The sequence below is a fragment of the Eublepharis macularius genome, chromosome 7 (assembly GCF_028583425.1).
Source record: "Eublepharis macularius isolate TG4126 chromosome 7, MPM_Emac_v1.0, whole genome shotgun sequence".
NCBI classification, from domain to species: Eukaryota; Metazoa; Chordata; class Lepidosauria; order Squamata; family Eublepharidae; genus Eublepharis; species Eublepharis macularius.
The window spans coordinates 138297725-138312682 of record NC_072796.1 but is presented as its reverse complement, the minus strand read 5'-3'; the positions used below and the strand labels follow the sequence as shown (position 1 = coordinate 138312682).

At 42.9% G+C, this 14958-nt stretch overlaps 1 protein-coding gene across 2 annotated transcripts in view; it reads left to right on the top strand.

Moving 5' to 3' along the window:
• Positions 1-14693, top strand: part of TSNARE1 (t-SNARE domain containing 1) — a 635428-nt gene extending 620735 nt beyond the window's left edge. For both annotated transcript variants that reach the window (XM_054984298.1, XM_054984299.1), the window contains exon 13: positions 12922-14693. The gene's annotated coding sequence lies outside the window, so the exon portion shown is untranslated. The remainder of the gene's footprint in view (positions 1-12921) is intronic.
• The last annotated feature ends 265 nt before the right edge of the window (positions 14694-14958 follow it).

Genomic DNA, 14958 nt, shown 5'->3' with positions numbered 1-14958 from the left:
GTTTATGCACACAAAAGAAAGAGATGGTGGATTCCTATGGTGGTAAAATGGACTGTAGGCTTACAACGGTGGCTGGAGGAGACCCCTTTTGAGTCTAATGCAATATAATGAATGTAAAACTCTCCCTGAAAGCTGAGAAGTTGTGCGTAGGGTTACCAGCATTCAGGTAGGGCCTGGAGATCTCCCAGAATTACAGCTCATCTCCAGACTACAGAGATTAGGCCCCCTGGAGAAAATAGATGGATCACAGCATGGACTGTGCAGGCTTCAGCCTCAAATTTCCAGGAATTTCCCAGCCTGGAGTTGGCAGCCCTAGTTGTGCATTCAAGAAATATTCTAGTCCAGCCCTCTCTTGGTGCTACTTTTCAGTCTGCAGGGAGTAGTCAATGTTGGAGAACTCTGGGTTCATTTTGTACTACATCTATACAGCCATAAAAAGTATATTTTTTCCGTGATTCATATTTCCCCTGGTTTCTTTGGTGCTGTACTTTTTTTCCTGCAAAAAGAGGCATTGGTCTAATTTACAGGAAGGGTCAAAAATGTGTTCACCAGATCCTCCTAGGCTTTGCTTTAGTCCTGCCTCTCTGTTGTTCCCCACAAGCTTTTCAGGGAATATTCATCGGCTCAGGTCCAATCCAGCTCCTCCTACCTCCCTTGAAGCAGATGGTGTATAGGGGGAAAAAAGAATATTCGTCATATTGATGCTTGGAAGAAGGGAAGGGGGGGAGTTGAACAAAGATCAAAAAGCTCAACAAAGAGGGGACTGTTAATTGCATTCATTCAGTTGTTTAGATATATCATGCCCAGCGATAAGCAAAGTCAAGCAGGCTTACATTTTGATGCTCACCTGACTTACGTGCAGTCCTTTATACGATGTGGGAAGGTTTTCTTCTTCAGGGTTAAAAAAATCATTATTGGTTAAGATTTGAGCAAAGAGTAGACATTGTAGGAAGAGTCAACATGGTGTAGCAGTTATAGTAGTGGACTAGGATCTAGGAGACTGAGATGGAAATCCTCACTCAGCTATAAAACTAACTTTAAATTTACAGCAGTAGTTCAATACAGATGGCGAAAAAGGGTAACAAGGATTGAATCTGGAGCCATCTATGTGCAAAGCAAGCGTGCTGTGTACATTTAATGCATATTGAATAGGTTTTTTTTAAAGTCTATTTAATGTCAACATCCCATGGAGGGATAATAGAAAAGCATACAAAACATTTGAAAAGTGCATTAATGAATAATGATGGCCTGTGCTCAGAAGATAGAGAAAGGGAGACGGTAAGGCGATTACAGCCATTTCCACACACGTTGAATAATGCACTTTCAATGCACTTTCGCAATCCTTTAGAAGTGGATTTTTTGTTCCACACATGGGCTCCTTCCACACACGTTGAATAATGCACTTCCAATGCACTTTAGCAATCCTTTAGAAGTGGATTTTTTGTTCCACACATGGGCTGCTTCCACACACGTTGGATAATCCACTTTCAATACTCTTTAGTGAACATTTGAAACTGATTTTCCATGTGTGGAACAAAAAATCCACTTCTAAAGGATTGCGAAAGTGCATTGAAAGCGGATTATCGAACGTGTGTGGAAGCAGCCTACTTCTTAACAGAACAAGACAGAGGTGAACTTAAATGTGGTTGTCCATTTCCTTTGGTGGTCAGGCTAGATGATGCAGTTGGTGGAGTGTGATGGTTAGAAGATCGAACAACCACTCTGCCATGAAAGCCAACAACAACAACAACAACAAAGCCTTTATTGGCATATCTCAAGTTATCGATACAGGCAGTAAACAAATATAAAGGTAACACGGGTAATTTAAGTATAAACAGACGTTTGTTTTTTTAATTTAAACAAAATTTTATTAATAAAATGCATACAATAAACTACAAGATAGCATAGATTAACAAGTAACAATTGGTAACTAAAACACAACCAATAACCAAATAACAATACTATTTACAATGTAAAGTAACAGTGATAAGGCTTAGATTCTAATAACTATATTATAGCAATTCAAAAACAGATTTGTGAAACTTTGATACTGCCCAGATATTATCGTTTTCCAGATATTCATAGAATGGAGACCATTTATCCTGAAAATTAGTGCTTTTGGGAAAGTGCTCGGCTTGATAAATTTTGTCACTCAATTTTTCTGTAATGAAATGATCTTGTTATGCCAGACAGATAATGTTGGAACATTATTACTTTTCCAATAAGTTGCAATAACGCTCTTTGCAGATGTTAGAAGGCTTGTTATAAGGTCCTTTCTTATTTTGGGAATGAGTAGGTCGTCCCATTGATCGAAAAAGATTAATTCAGGCTTTAGAGGGATTGTGTAGTTAGTGATGTCTTTAATCGAAGTGATTATTTTCTTCCAAAAATTAACGTCATGTTGGCATTCCCACCAACAGTGAGAGAATGTTCCAACCTCTCCACAGCCTTTCCAACACTGAGGGGATAAAGAGGAGTAAATCTAAGATAGTTTTTTAGGAGTTAAATACCACCTGTTTATGATCTTAAAAGTTTGTAGTTTGGTAACAACTACTGGAGAGTTGTTTAAATTTGAAGACCATATTTTGCGCCATTGTTCAGATGTTAAATTAGTTTTGCAATCATCTGACCATTTAGTTTGATAATTTAGAGTCTTTTGGTTACATGTATTTAATATAATATTGTAAACTTTGGATATTAGGCCTTTGTAAGACAATTGTTGAGAATCTAATAGTTCTTCAAAATCAGTTTTAGGGGTATTCATTATTAGATTAATGTTGATTCTGTCTGTTAAGCTTTGAAGTTGCAAATAGATGTTTTTCAATCGATCCTTGATTACCAGACTTAAAAATAGGGCTACCTTTTCAGTTACTGGCCGACTGGCTCCTTATTTATCCACTACTTATATCCCACAAATGCGCAGAGAGTTCGCACTTGCTAGGTGCAATGCTATCACTTATGGCAGATATAATAAGATCACATATTCTGCATGACTTTGTGCTTGTAATTCAAACTCAGTTGAGTCGGTTCCTCATATCCTACTCCATTGTTCCCAGTATGCTAATATACGTTCTAATCTCGTAGACCCAATTTTACTTAATATGCTGGGTCATTCGGAGGCCTTGATGGTGTACCGTCTTCTGAATGACTCGTCATCCGAAATAACGGGGGGGGGGGGAGCCACGAAAGCCACTGTGTGACTGTGACCTTGGCCAGTCACGTTCTTAGCCACACCTGCCTCCCAAGATTCTTGTGAGGATAAAACAGAGGGAACCGCGGATGTGTCCCAGAGCTCCTTGAAGGAAGGGAGAGAGGATAATGCACTAGATCAACAGAAAAACAACTGTTGGTGGTCCCTGGTCCCAGGGAGGCCTGCCTGGCCTCAACCAGAGCCAGGGCCTTTTCGGTCCTGGCTCCAACCTGTTGGAACTCTCTGTCTATTGAAACTAGGGCTCGGCAGGATTTATCTTTCCACTGGGCCTGTAAGACAGAGATGTTCCACCAGGCATATGGTTGAGGCTGGGCCAAGCCTCCACCAGCTGTGTAGGAGGACAAGGGGAATGATTTAACCTCCCCATCAGATCTGTCTACCACCCTGGGTTTTTAAAGAAGCTAAGCAACGATTGCTGCCATTGGGGAAACTATTTATTATAATTTCTGTATAATAGTGGATTGAGATTTTATGTTTTTTTCTGATTTTATGGAAATTGTATGGAATGATGTATTGTGTTTTAAATGATGTGATCTGCCCTGAGCCCGTTTGCAGGGACGGAGGAATAAAACCTAATAAATAAATAGATAGATGCCTAGGCCCGCTTCAGCCAGGATCTGCACGTGGGAATGGAGAAGGAAACCCTACCAGGGTCCAGGTGTTTAAGTTTGTATGGATACACAATTACCACACGTTTTGGTTTTAATTTTTATATCTTGTATGGTATTAATGATTTTATATTGTATTTTATGTTATTCTATTTGAGGTAGGGTATTGTCAGTCCTTGGCAGGTAGATCCCCAAGTACCTCACAGCAAGCACTCAGGTGCATTGGTTGAAGTAACTTTTATTAGAGATCCATACAGTCCAAGTGATCTATATGGATGCATTGGCAGAAGTGACTATTCAGAAAGGGGTAGTGTTAATTATAGGGAACCTTCCCGCCCTCAGGATACTGTCTGTTGGCATTCTGGCGCGAAAACCCCAAAGAGTTACATGGGAACTGATTAGTTTAGACTAGACACAGTACAGGATGAAATCATTTCATTCTCTGGGAAAAGATACATTCCGAGCTGGCTGTAGCTTGCTGTCAAGGACACTTGCTGTAGAAGTTAAAGTAAATACCTTTAGCAGATAGGAGACATTCCCCCGCCCTTTGGCTGAGTACATTGCAGTTCAACATTTGCCACAGTCTCAGAAACCCGGTATGGTGTACAATATAGATCAGCACAGAAAAGAAAACACGCTAATGGCAGGTATGCAATCAGGCATACATGACAGGGTATGATCTTTCGTGAGCCACAGCTCACTTCTTCAGATACACAGCTCACTTCTTCTGAAAGCTTCACTCACAAAACCTCATACACTACCACAAATTTTGTTAGTCTTATAGGTGTTACTGGACTCTTGTTTTTTCTGTTGCTACAGGTAGACTAACACGGCTACCCATCTTGATTTATGACATTAGCAGAAATCCGGTACAGAGTTGAAGAAATGCTGAAATAGAGCACAAGCAATTCTAGGACTGGAATTAGACCATGGAGAATTACCCAGTAGGGTCATACTTATAGCAACAGAGAGGACGTAATGCAACATAGTGGTGGTCTATGATCCCTAACTCGTTAGGGAAGCAGCTCTTTGAGCTGCTTTATGTTTTAGTTTAGCTAAGTCAGGAACAGTCTGCTTGGAGAAAGGCTGCGGATACAAGCGGCAGCAGCCCTTTGACTCCATTTTCGAGCCTAGGGAAAAGCGAGAGGTCAAAAGCGCAAGCCAGACGTGGTCTAACTCTGAATGACATTAAACAGATGGTGTCGGATAATCAAGGCAATTGCTTGGCTGACTCCAACGACGGGCTCTCTCCTCAGCTTAAGCTGCATTACTTCTGCTTAGCAGGGAGACGCAGCCTCGTTCTCGTGTTTATTTTTAACAGATGAGCCGCATTGCCTCGAAGGACTGCAAAGTTGTTATCTTAATAGTGAGTAATATTTGCAAGAAAATAATAAGAGACGGAAGCCTGGGGCACAGGGCTCCCTCCTGTTGCCTGCCAGAATGAATCCCTCTCTGGAAGGAACCGAATGCCTTTCTCTGTTCCTTTACGGTAAGAGTCGATTCTGGGGCAAGCTTCCAGAACAGCGTTCTTCAGGTTATGATAACTATAGAGAGGACAGTCCTTCTGGAATGTTTCCTTCGTGAAAAACCTAGCATACAGAGCTGTCACCTGTCACTGTGTTTCTTGTTCTATTGCCTATTGTTAGCCCAGTTCGACACATCAATTCTCCAGTGAATGGTTTTGGTTCACATGGCAAACTGTTCCATGCTGAATGGGGCAATCACAGCACGGCATCTGGAGCAGAGAGAAACTTGTTCCCAGAAGTTCTCCCCCAGGTCGCCCAGGTGCATACGGATGTTATATATCCTCCAACCACTCTCTGAAGGTTACAGAAAATTCTTTTTTAAAAATTGACATCTGCATTCGACAAGCAACGGTATTTGCTTTCATTGTTAGACGTCTGGGAGCCGATTGCTGACATGCAACGATATGCAATATCGGCTACTGATGTGTAATGTTCTCTTGCGGACAGCTCCAGTTTCTGTGTTCAGAGAAGACTTACCATATTAGCTTATCTGCCATGAACATATGAAGCAGCTTTATATATGCCAAGGCAGACCACTGATCTAGCGGAGAGACCATGGCTCTCTGGGACAGCATCTTCTTTGCATGCAGAAAGTCTCTAGTTCGATTCCAAGCATCTCCAGTTCAAGAGATCAGGTAGGAAAAATCTTGGCCTTCTGCCTGAGCGCTTTTAACTGGCGATGCCGTGACTGGTCCCCAGACCTTTCTGAATGCAAAGCAGGTCCTCTTCCACTGAGCTGTGACCTGGCCCCAAGTCTGTATATTGCAGAGAATTCTGGGATATCTTCATGCAAGTCACTTTTGGTCCTTACTTTTGTTTGTCATTCAGGGTAATAACTGAAAAGGTATGATATAAGAGCAATTGCAGAATAAGAAGAGAGCAGACACCCTGCCTAAAAAGAGACAGTGGACAGCATCTTGGATATCCTTCACATCAGTTCTGCTGTAACATAGTGGTTAAGTGGCTGGGCTGCAAATCAACACTACTGGTTCGACTTACACTCCTGCCATGAACTCAGCTGGTGGCCTTGGGTCAGCCACTCCTCTCAGCCCCAGCTTCCTGAGCTGTATTGTGGGGATAATAATGGCTGATTCCGCACATGTTGGATAATGCACTTTCAATGCACTTTAGCTATCATTTGGAAGTGGATTTTTTGTTTCACACTCGAAAAATTCGGTTCCAAAAGATCTCTAAAGAGGATTGGAATTGCATTATCCAATGTGTGCGGAATCAGCTAATGACACTGACTTTGTTCACCACTCTGATTGGGGACTCATCTGTCCAGAAGGGCAATATATAAACACAGTCATTATTATAAGGGAGCTGCTGTAAAATGGTGGTTAAGTGGCTGGGCTGTGAATCAGCACTCTGCTGGTTCAAATCCCACAACTGCCATGAACCCAGCAGGTGGCCTTGGGGAAGCTACTCCTCTTAGCCTCAGCTTCTCAGCTCCATTGCAGGGATAATAACACAAAGTCTTTGTTCACTGCTTTGAGAGTGGCACTAATCTGTGTAGAGAAATGGTATACAAGTGCAGTTATAAGGGAGCTGTTGTAGCATAATGGTTGGGTTGCAAGTGGTTGCAAGTTAGCACTCTGCTGATTCAAATCCCACTACTGCCCTGAGCTTAGCAGCCACTTGGGTCAGCCACTCCTCTCAGCCCAGCTCCCCAGCTGTATTGTGGAGATAATAACAGCACTGACTTTGTTCACCTCTCTGAGTGGGAACTAGAAGAGCGGTATGTAAGCACACTCTTGTTGTTGTTATTGTTGTTGGTGTTAGGCAATGGGGGTAGGACTCAAAACAGTTGTTTTACACTACAGAAGGGAAGGTACCAGCTGAATGTTAGAACAAACTTCTTCACATTAAGAGTAATCCAGCAGTGGAATTGGCTGTCTAGGGATATGGTGGCTTCCCTCTCATTGATAGTCTTCAAGGAGCAGCTGGAAGAATATTTGTCAAAGATTCTTTAGGTTTTTCCTACATTGGGCAGGACTAGATGGTCTGCAAGGCCCCTTCCAACATTGGACAGGACTAGATGGTCTGCAAGGTTCCTTCCAACATTGGGCAGGACTAGATGGTCTGCAAGGTTCCTTCCAACATTGGGAAGGACTAGATGGTCTGCAAGGCCCCTTCCAACATTGGACAGGACTAGATGGTCTGCAAGGTTCCTTCCAACATTGGGCAGGACTAGATGGTCTGCAAGGTTCCTTCCAACATTGGACAGGACTAGATGGTCTGCAAGGTTCCTTCCAACATTGGGCAGGACCAGATGGTCTGCAAGGCCCCTTCTAACATTGGGCAGGACTAGATGGTCTGCAAGGTTCCTTCCAACATTGGGCAGGACTAGATGGTCTGCAAGGTTCCTTCCAACATTGGGCAGGACCAGATGGTCTGCAAGGCCCCTTCCAACATTGGGCAGGACCAGATGGTCTGCAAGGCCCCTTCCAACTCTATTATTATTATTATTATTATTATTATTATTATTATTATTATTATTATTATTATTATTTAATAGATAGTGCTTAACCACAAATATCCAAACTAGAATCTACTACAGGAAAACTGTCCTCATTATACTGCCTGGAAGCACATAGCTGAGCACTCTATTTTTTGTTCAAACAAAAATCACGAAAGGAAATTACAATTGCAATTCTGATCTGATCAGCAGAAATGTTCTTAGGAAAACCACACCCAGGGGAAAAAATGTTCATAGAGTGTAAATAGGACGGTGGGGAAGTCGATATCTTGGTTTATCGCAGGTCCTGGTCCCAGAGTCAATGCCCATGTAAGGTAGTGCATTATTTTAAGTGAGAAATTGTTTAAGATTTCTGTGGGCAGGGAAAGTTCAGTCTCCCACTAATTGTGAGAGAGGAATATTATTATCCAGCATAGATCGTAGACCATGAATGAGGCATTGTACTGGTTTGATCTGGGAAGTGTAAGTGACCACCAGTGGTGTTTTGTTGTTGTTGTTGTTGTTGTTGTTGTTGTTGTTGTGATGCAGCATTAGTGACCTACAAGCTATGCTGGACAAAGATATTCCTCTCTTTTGGATGAGAAACAGTCCGAATTGGCTAACGGCGCCTGGAGGCTGGTATTCACAGCACCCCAGTGGTAGGAAGAATCACTGCAGGACAAGGAGGCAGGTGTGCTACCAGACTGTCTCCCTGTTACATGGGAGTGTGTTGTACAACAGCAAATAGCAAAAAGTTTGTGTTAGGCTCCTCCCTTCCACCCCTGCTTACCTGGCTGGCATGAGGGAAAAGCACCTGGGGGGAGGCATGTACACAAAGCGTGTGTGCAATTCCTCGTCACACTGGAAATTGACATTAATGTCCAGCATGATATGTAAGCTATGGGTCACATTGGGACCGTTCACTAAACTCATTCCCAAACTCTAAGTATGGGAGCAATTTTTAGTGAATTGTCCCCCAGCACACCCTGTAGCTTCCACATCATGCTAGGAAATGAGATTATTTCCCAGCACATTGGGTGGGCATAGAAAAGTGCACATCCTTCATGTGCATAAGTATTCTACTGCCCCCGTACATTTGCCTCCCCACCCCACCCCTGTGTTTGGACCAGGCACCCCTAGATAGGCACTCCACAGGAGGAGATCCTCAAAGTTCTGTGGCTGCTACACTGTTGAGTTAATGCACACACCTTGGAGAAACCTGCCTTGACTGCTCTCTTTTCTTTGAGCCTGCTGTCAGGCTGTTCAGGTGAACAAGGGGTGATGGAGCTCTCCAAGTATTTGTCATTGCAACATTACCGCCCGCTCAGATCAATGCAGACTGAAAAGGGCTTTGGGAAAGAAGAAAAGGCAGAATAGCGTTGACTTTTCAGCACAACAGGCAAATGCAGAAATGAATGAGTTGTGAAAGGATATTGGATGTCTGCCATGCATCTGTATCTCAAGTTGTGCAAAAATAAAAAAAAACCCTCCTCTTGGATATTACCTACAAAAGGAAGGCCTGCAAACAAAGTGAGTTTGGGAGAGATTTACTCTACCTGTGATGCAGTTCTCAGATTAATCTGATGCCTGATTGAATCCTGCACCAAAGGTCCAAATACAGGGTCAATTTCCTGAACTGAATTTGTGATTTACTTTGATTTCCTGTTTTCCGGTATTGAATTTGTGATTCCCTTTGCTTTTTAGTTATTGAACCTCTATCCAAAATATACAAGGATAACAATTATGGTTGCCAACTCTGGATTGGAAAATTCCTGGAGATTTGGGGGGGGGTGGAGCCTGGAGAAGGTGAGGTTAGGGGAGGAGAGGGGCCTCCACAGGGTATAATGCCATAGGGTCCACCCTCCAACGCTGCCATTTTCTCCAGGGGATTTCTGTCGTCTGGAGATCAGTTGTAATTTTGAGAGATCTCCAGGTTCCACCTGGATGTTGGCAACTCTAGGAATAATCACTGTGCCTCCTCAGGCAATAGGACCACCATTGAAGGCCAGATATATCCACACATCAGAAGATGGAAGGAGACCCTTAAAATGATGAGGTGGACTGCAGTGGAAGGTCCCAGCTTTCAATATGCCACCACTAAAGATCCATGCAGGTGGGAAACTAGCATGGCAGGAAGAAAAGTTCCTTTTGGTGCAAGTTTTCTACTTACGGGGACTGTTTTTATATACAGAAAAATCCAAAAACGAAAGCTACGTAATCCCCTACCTTCTGTCTGATGTGGTATAGTCCTTTGTAGCATGCCATGACTTGTATTCTTGCCATCATCAGCCATAAGGGCGCCTTTTCAATAAGGGTTGCTGCACTTATTCCTATACCATATAATGTCAGAAGCCATATGGGAGGCTGATTTGATTATACTTCTTCCATGCTGGATTTGACCAGATTTCTGGGAAGGGAGAAGCAGACGGGGAGGAGCTTCAGAACAGGTTCCTCCCACATGCCCCCAAGCTTCTGATGTTGCTCTGACGGGCAGAAGATTCATGCGCATTGGCCCACAGTCTTCAATAATAACACGAGAAGAGCCCCTAGTAGCAAATGCAGTTTGGGTCTGTATCAACAGAAGCCTAGTGTCCAGAGCATGCGAAATGATTGTATCACTTTACTCTGCTCTGGTTAGGCCTCACCTGGAGTATTGTGTTCAGTTTTGGGCACCACAATTTCAGAAGGCTATAGACAAGCTGGAACGTGTCCAGAGGAGGGCAACGAAGATGGTGAGGGGTCTGGAGACCAAGTCCTAGGAGGAAAGGTTGAAGGAGCTGGGCATGTTTAGCCTAGAGAGGAGGCGACAGAGAGGTGATATGATAGTCCTCTTCAAGTACTTGAAGGGCTGTCATATGGAGGATGGTACGGAGTTGTTTTCCGCTGCCCCAGAAGGTCAGACCAGAACCAAAGGCTTGAAATTAAATCAAAAGAGTTTTTGGCTAAACATTAGGAAAAACTTCCAGACAATTAGAGCGGTCCCTCAGTGGAACAGGCTTCCTCGGGAGGTGGTGGGCTCTCCTTCTTTGGAAGTTTTTAAGCAGATGCTTGATGCCTATCTGACAGCAATGCTGATTCTGGGAACTTAGGTAGATCATGAGACGGAGGGCAGGAATAGTTACATCAGTGCTTAGTTCTTGTGGCCCAGGGTGATGCCGGTCACCACTTTGGGATCAGGAAGCAATTATTTCCAGGCCAGTTTGGCTAGGGATCCTGATGATGTTTTGCCATCTTCCGGGCATGGAGCAGGGGTCACTGTGCGTGTGTCGGGGGGAGGTAATTGTGAATTTCCTGCATTGTGCAGGGGGTTGGACTAGATGACCATAGAGGTACCTTCCAACCCTATGATTCTAGGATTCTATCTCCTACTAGATTCTTCTCCAAATTGCTCACATGTTATAAAATACTGATTCTATGACAGATCATGAGAGGGAGGGCAGGAATGGATGAACCAGCACTCAGCTGTTATGGCACTTTCTTATGTGCCCGAGGTAATTGATAGCCACTTTGGAGTCAAGAAAGAATTTTCCTCCAACCTAGATCAGCCAGGGACCCCAGAGGTTTTTTGCCTTCCTCTGGGCATTGAGCAGGGAGTCACTGGGGGAGCAGGGGGAGCTGCTAGATTAGATGACCCTTGGTTTTCCTTTCAATGCTATGTTTCTATGTATGTTTCTACGTAAATACAAAGACTTCGCCATTTTTTTTGTTCTTTCAACAATCTAGTGCCAATGGACAAGAGGTTAAATTTCAGAACTGTCTGTTCTTTCTACCCAGGAAACATCAGAACTTTAAGCCAAGCTACCTCAATGACAAGTCCATTCCTTTGTTCGTTCGGTCGTTCGGTAATTCGGTCATTATCGCTGAGTCTGAAGTTGGGTTACATAGTGTAAATACTATCCAAAGGACAGGACATCAGATAAACAATGCAATAGAGTTTAGACTGCAGAAACCTGAGACAGTTGAAACAAAGCTGAAATAAAACATAAGCATTAACATGACATGTTAAAGGGTGAACAAATCACATAGTAAGGGCAGACTTGCAGCAACAGATAATATGTACTAATCAGCAGCATAGTCCACAGTCCTTTTCCATTCAATAAAGCTGTTCTGTCATAGTATAGCCCTGTTTTTTTAAAAAGCCCACCTGAATAATTCAGTTTTGCATCATTTGTGGAAAGCCAGGGCAGTGTGAGCCCCCCTAACCTCATCAGGCAGACCATTCCATAATTTGGGGCCCACAACAGAGAATGCACATGTACCAGCAGTTGTTGACTTTGTCCATTTGCAGGTGGCTCTTGAAGAAGAGGCTGCTGATTTGGGAAGTGAAGTAGTTATATGGGGCACTATCTGTCAATCACTGCTTTAGCATGTTAAGGCTAGCTGGATAAAACGAAGATACGATGAGGCGAACGATTGCCCTAACTTGAGTTTTATTCTGGGTGGAAGGAATGAGTGAATATTCCCTATTTCTTTTTATATTTAGAAAAGAGCAAGTGTCCACTAACACCTATAAGACTAACAGAATTTGTGGTACGGTATGAGATTTTGTGAGACACAGCTCACTTCTTCAGATACACCGCTCACTCACTTCAGAGACGTGACTCACGAAAGCTCCTACCCTACCACAATTTTTTTCATCTTATAGGTGCTACTAGACTCTTGTTCTTTTCTACTGCTACAGACAAACATGGCTACCTATCTTGGAGTGATTCCGCACACGTTGGATAATGCACTTCCAATCCTCTTTATAGATCATTTGGAATGGATTTTTTTGTGTGTGGAACAAAAAATCCATCTCAAATGATTGATAAAGTGCATTGAAAGTGCATTATCCAACGTGTGCGGAATCAGCCATGATCTTTTTATATTTGTGCCTGGTTTTGTCCACAGTTTCAGGCTGCATCCACACAGAGGTTTCCCCTTGAATCTTCTAAAAATGTTTATAAATGTGAGTCCATCAAAGACAGTTACGCGTTCAATCTTTATCCCAGACGAATGGCAGTACCCAGTGACTCTCTATCGGAAGATGGAAAATGGTGTATTTGCGTCATGGTTTCCTTCCTTCCTTCCCTCTTCAAAAATTATGAATATTAATAGTTTCCTTCCTTTCATTCACAGGGCCCCTGATCGTGTCACGTCATCCAGTGGGGACAGAAGCCAAAGAAGTTCCACATTCAGGCCATGCATCCATGTCAACTTTGCTAAATATATTACATTTTAAAATGTTGTAGCCAATAAACACTGCAATTATAAGAGAGGAAAAATAATCTTATGGTTCCTACAGATTAGTAATTGGGACTGTGTTTCCGTCAGTTGAGGAACCAACATATGACCTTTGAATATGGATCTTGCTTTTTCTTAATGACTTTTTATAAATCCCGTCTTGTCCCAAACTGAATTACAATGTTATGCTGAACTCCGGGGGGCTCTAAAAATAGGAGGAGGGAGATCTATTGGGGAAAATACCACAGTACACATAATATTTTGATCCACACAAAGGGACAAACTTGGAGATAAAATCTCATCCACCCCACATGGATTACATTGGCATATGCAAAATCATGTGCGTATTTCTGGGGCCAATGGGACCCACTGCCCCATGCACACAGCTTACATCTAGAGTTTAAGAAGAATGTACATACTTTTTATTTTAAAAATTACTAGAATGTGGGAGAATTGGGGGGGAAGCCGGGTGCAACAGGCAGTTCCATCAGATTCTGAAGGGTTCTTTTAAAATGAAAAGTAGCCAAGGGAGGCTGAAATCAGGGATAGCAGAGAGAGAGCCCATATGTGTTTTCCTCCACACCTGGAAAAGCAGCTTGAGGAGGCATCTTTTGAGCTGAAACACAAGAGTAGTGGGAAAAGGTAAAGTTGCCTGCCCCCACCCTTCCTCTGCTCCGTCTCAGTTTTCCCAGGTTTCTTTTTTATTTTAAAAAAAATACAAGAAAGCATCCTAGAACTGTTTGTAATGTGTTATTTGGGTCTTTGTACAGCTGGCTTCACAGTCCCAGCAATCAACATTTCTTTAGACTAAAATGAAGGGTGTACGAAATCTCAGGTCTTTTTGTGGAAATGTCAAACTTCTCAAAATGCAGACAGGAGATTTCATTTTTGCACCCGGACAAGGTGACTAAAAAAACCTTTGGGGTACATAGACCTCCCCCCACAGCAGCCTTTTGCCAAAAGCTTTCCTGTATCATAATTTCATAGAATCATAGGGTTGGAAGGGACCTCAAGGGTCATCTAGTCATCTCTTTCATAAATGCAGTCTGAACAAAGAGAGTTGTTCCATCTCTTTGTTGGTGTGGAGCAGATGTGCAAATGATTCAATCACATGATAGCTTGCAGTACAGATACCCGACAATGTGTGCAAGTCTGCAATCCATTTGATAGTGCAACTGGCTTCAGAGACAGGGAACATTTTGCCACATTCTTCATCAAGAAATTAAAGTGTCCGGGTGAGCCTAATCTCATCAGATCTCAGAAGCTAAGCAGGGTCGGCCTTGGTTAGTATTTGGATGGGAGACCTCCAATGAAGACCAGGGTAGTGGAGGCACAAAATGGCAAAGCACCTCTGATAGACTCCTGCCATGAAAACCCCACCAGGATTCACCATAAATCAACTATGACTTGAGGGCACTCTCCACCACCACCAATAAAACAATCAGACATACCTTTAGAACTAGATACAGCTCAGTCCATCACGAGAGATCCTTGTGCAGAAACATCAAACATCAAGATGCTTCACAATGTTTCTCTAACTCCATTGCACTGACAGCTTCCTTTTCGGGTGGGTGGTGGGGGTTAAAAGATAAAACTCCTTTCTCCATCCAAACTTCTAGTTCTTGTGTCTTTAATTGCATGTGACTGGGATCGGAGGGTGATTCAAATGCAAAATTAAAAGTTATAACCATTTGAATGTATGAAACTGCCTCATTATTAGACAAGCCACGGGGCCATCAAACCAACAACTGGCTTTCCATCGTCTTTTAAAATGAGATTGGACACTTTGGTGGATCAGGGGTCTCTCAATGGCCACTGGCAGCAATGGGATTACTTCAACAAGCTAGCATCAGCTGAAGTCCTAGAATCATAGAATCAGAGAGGTGGAAGTGGTCTTACAGATAGAGATGGGCACGAACAGAAAAAAAAACC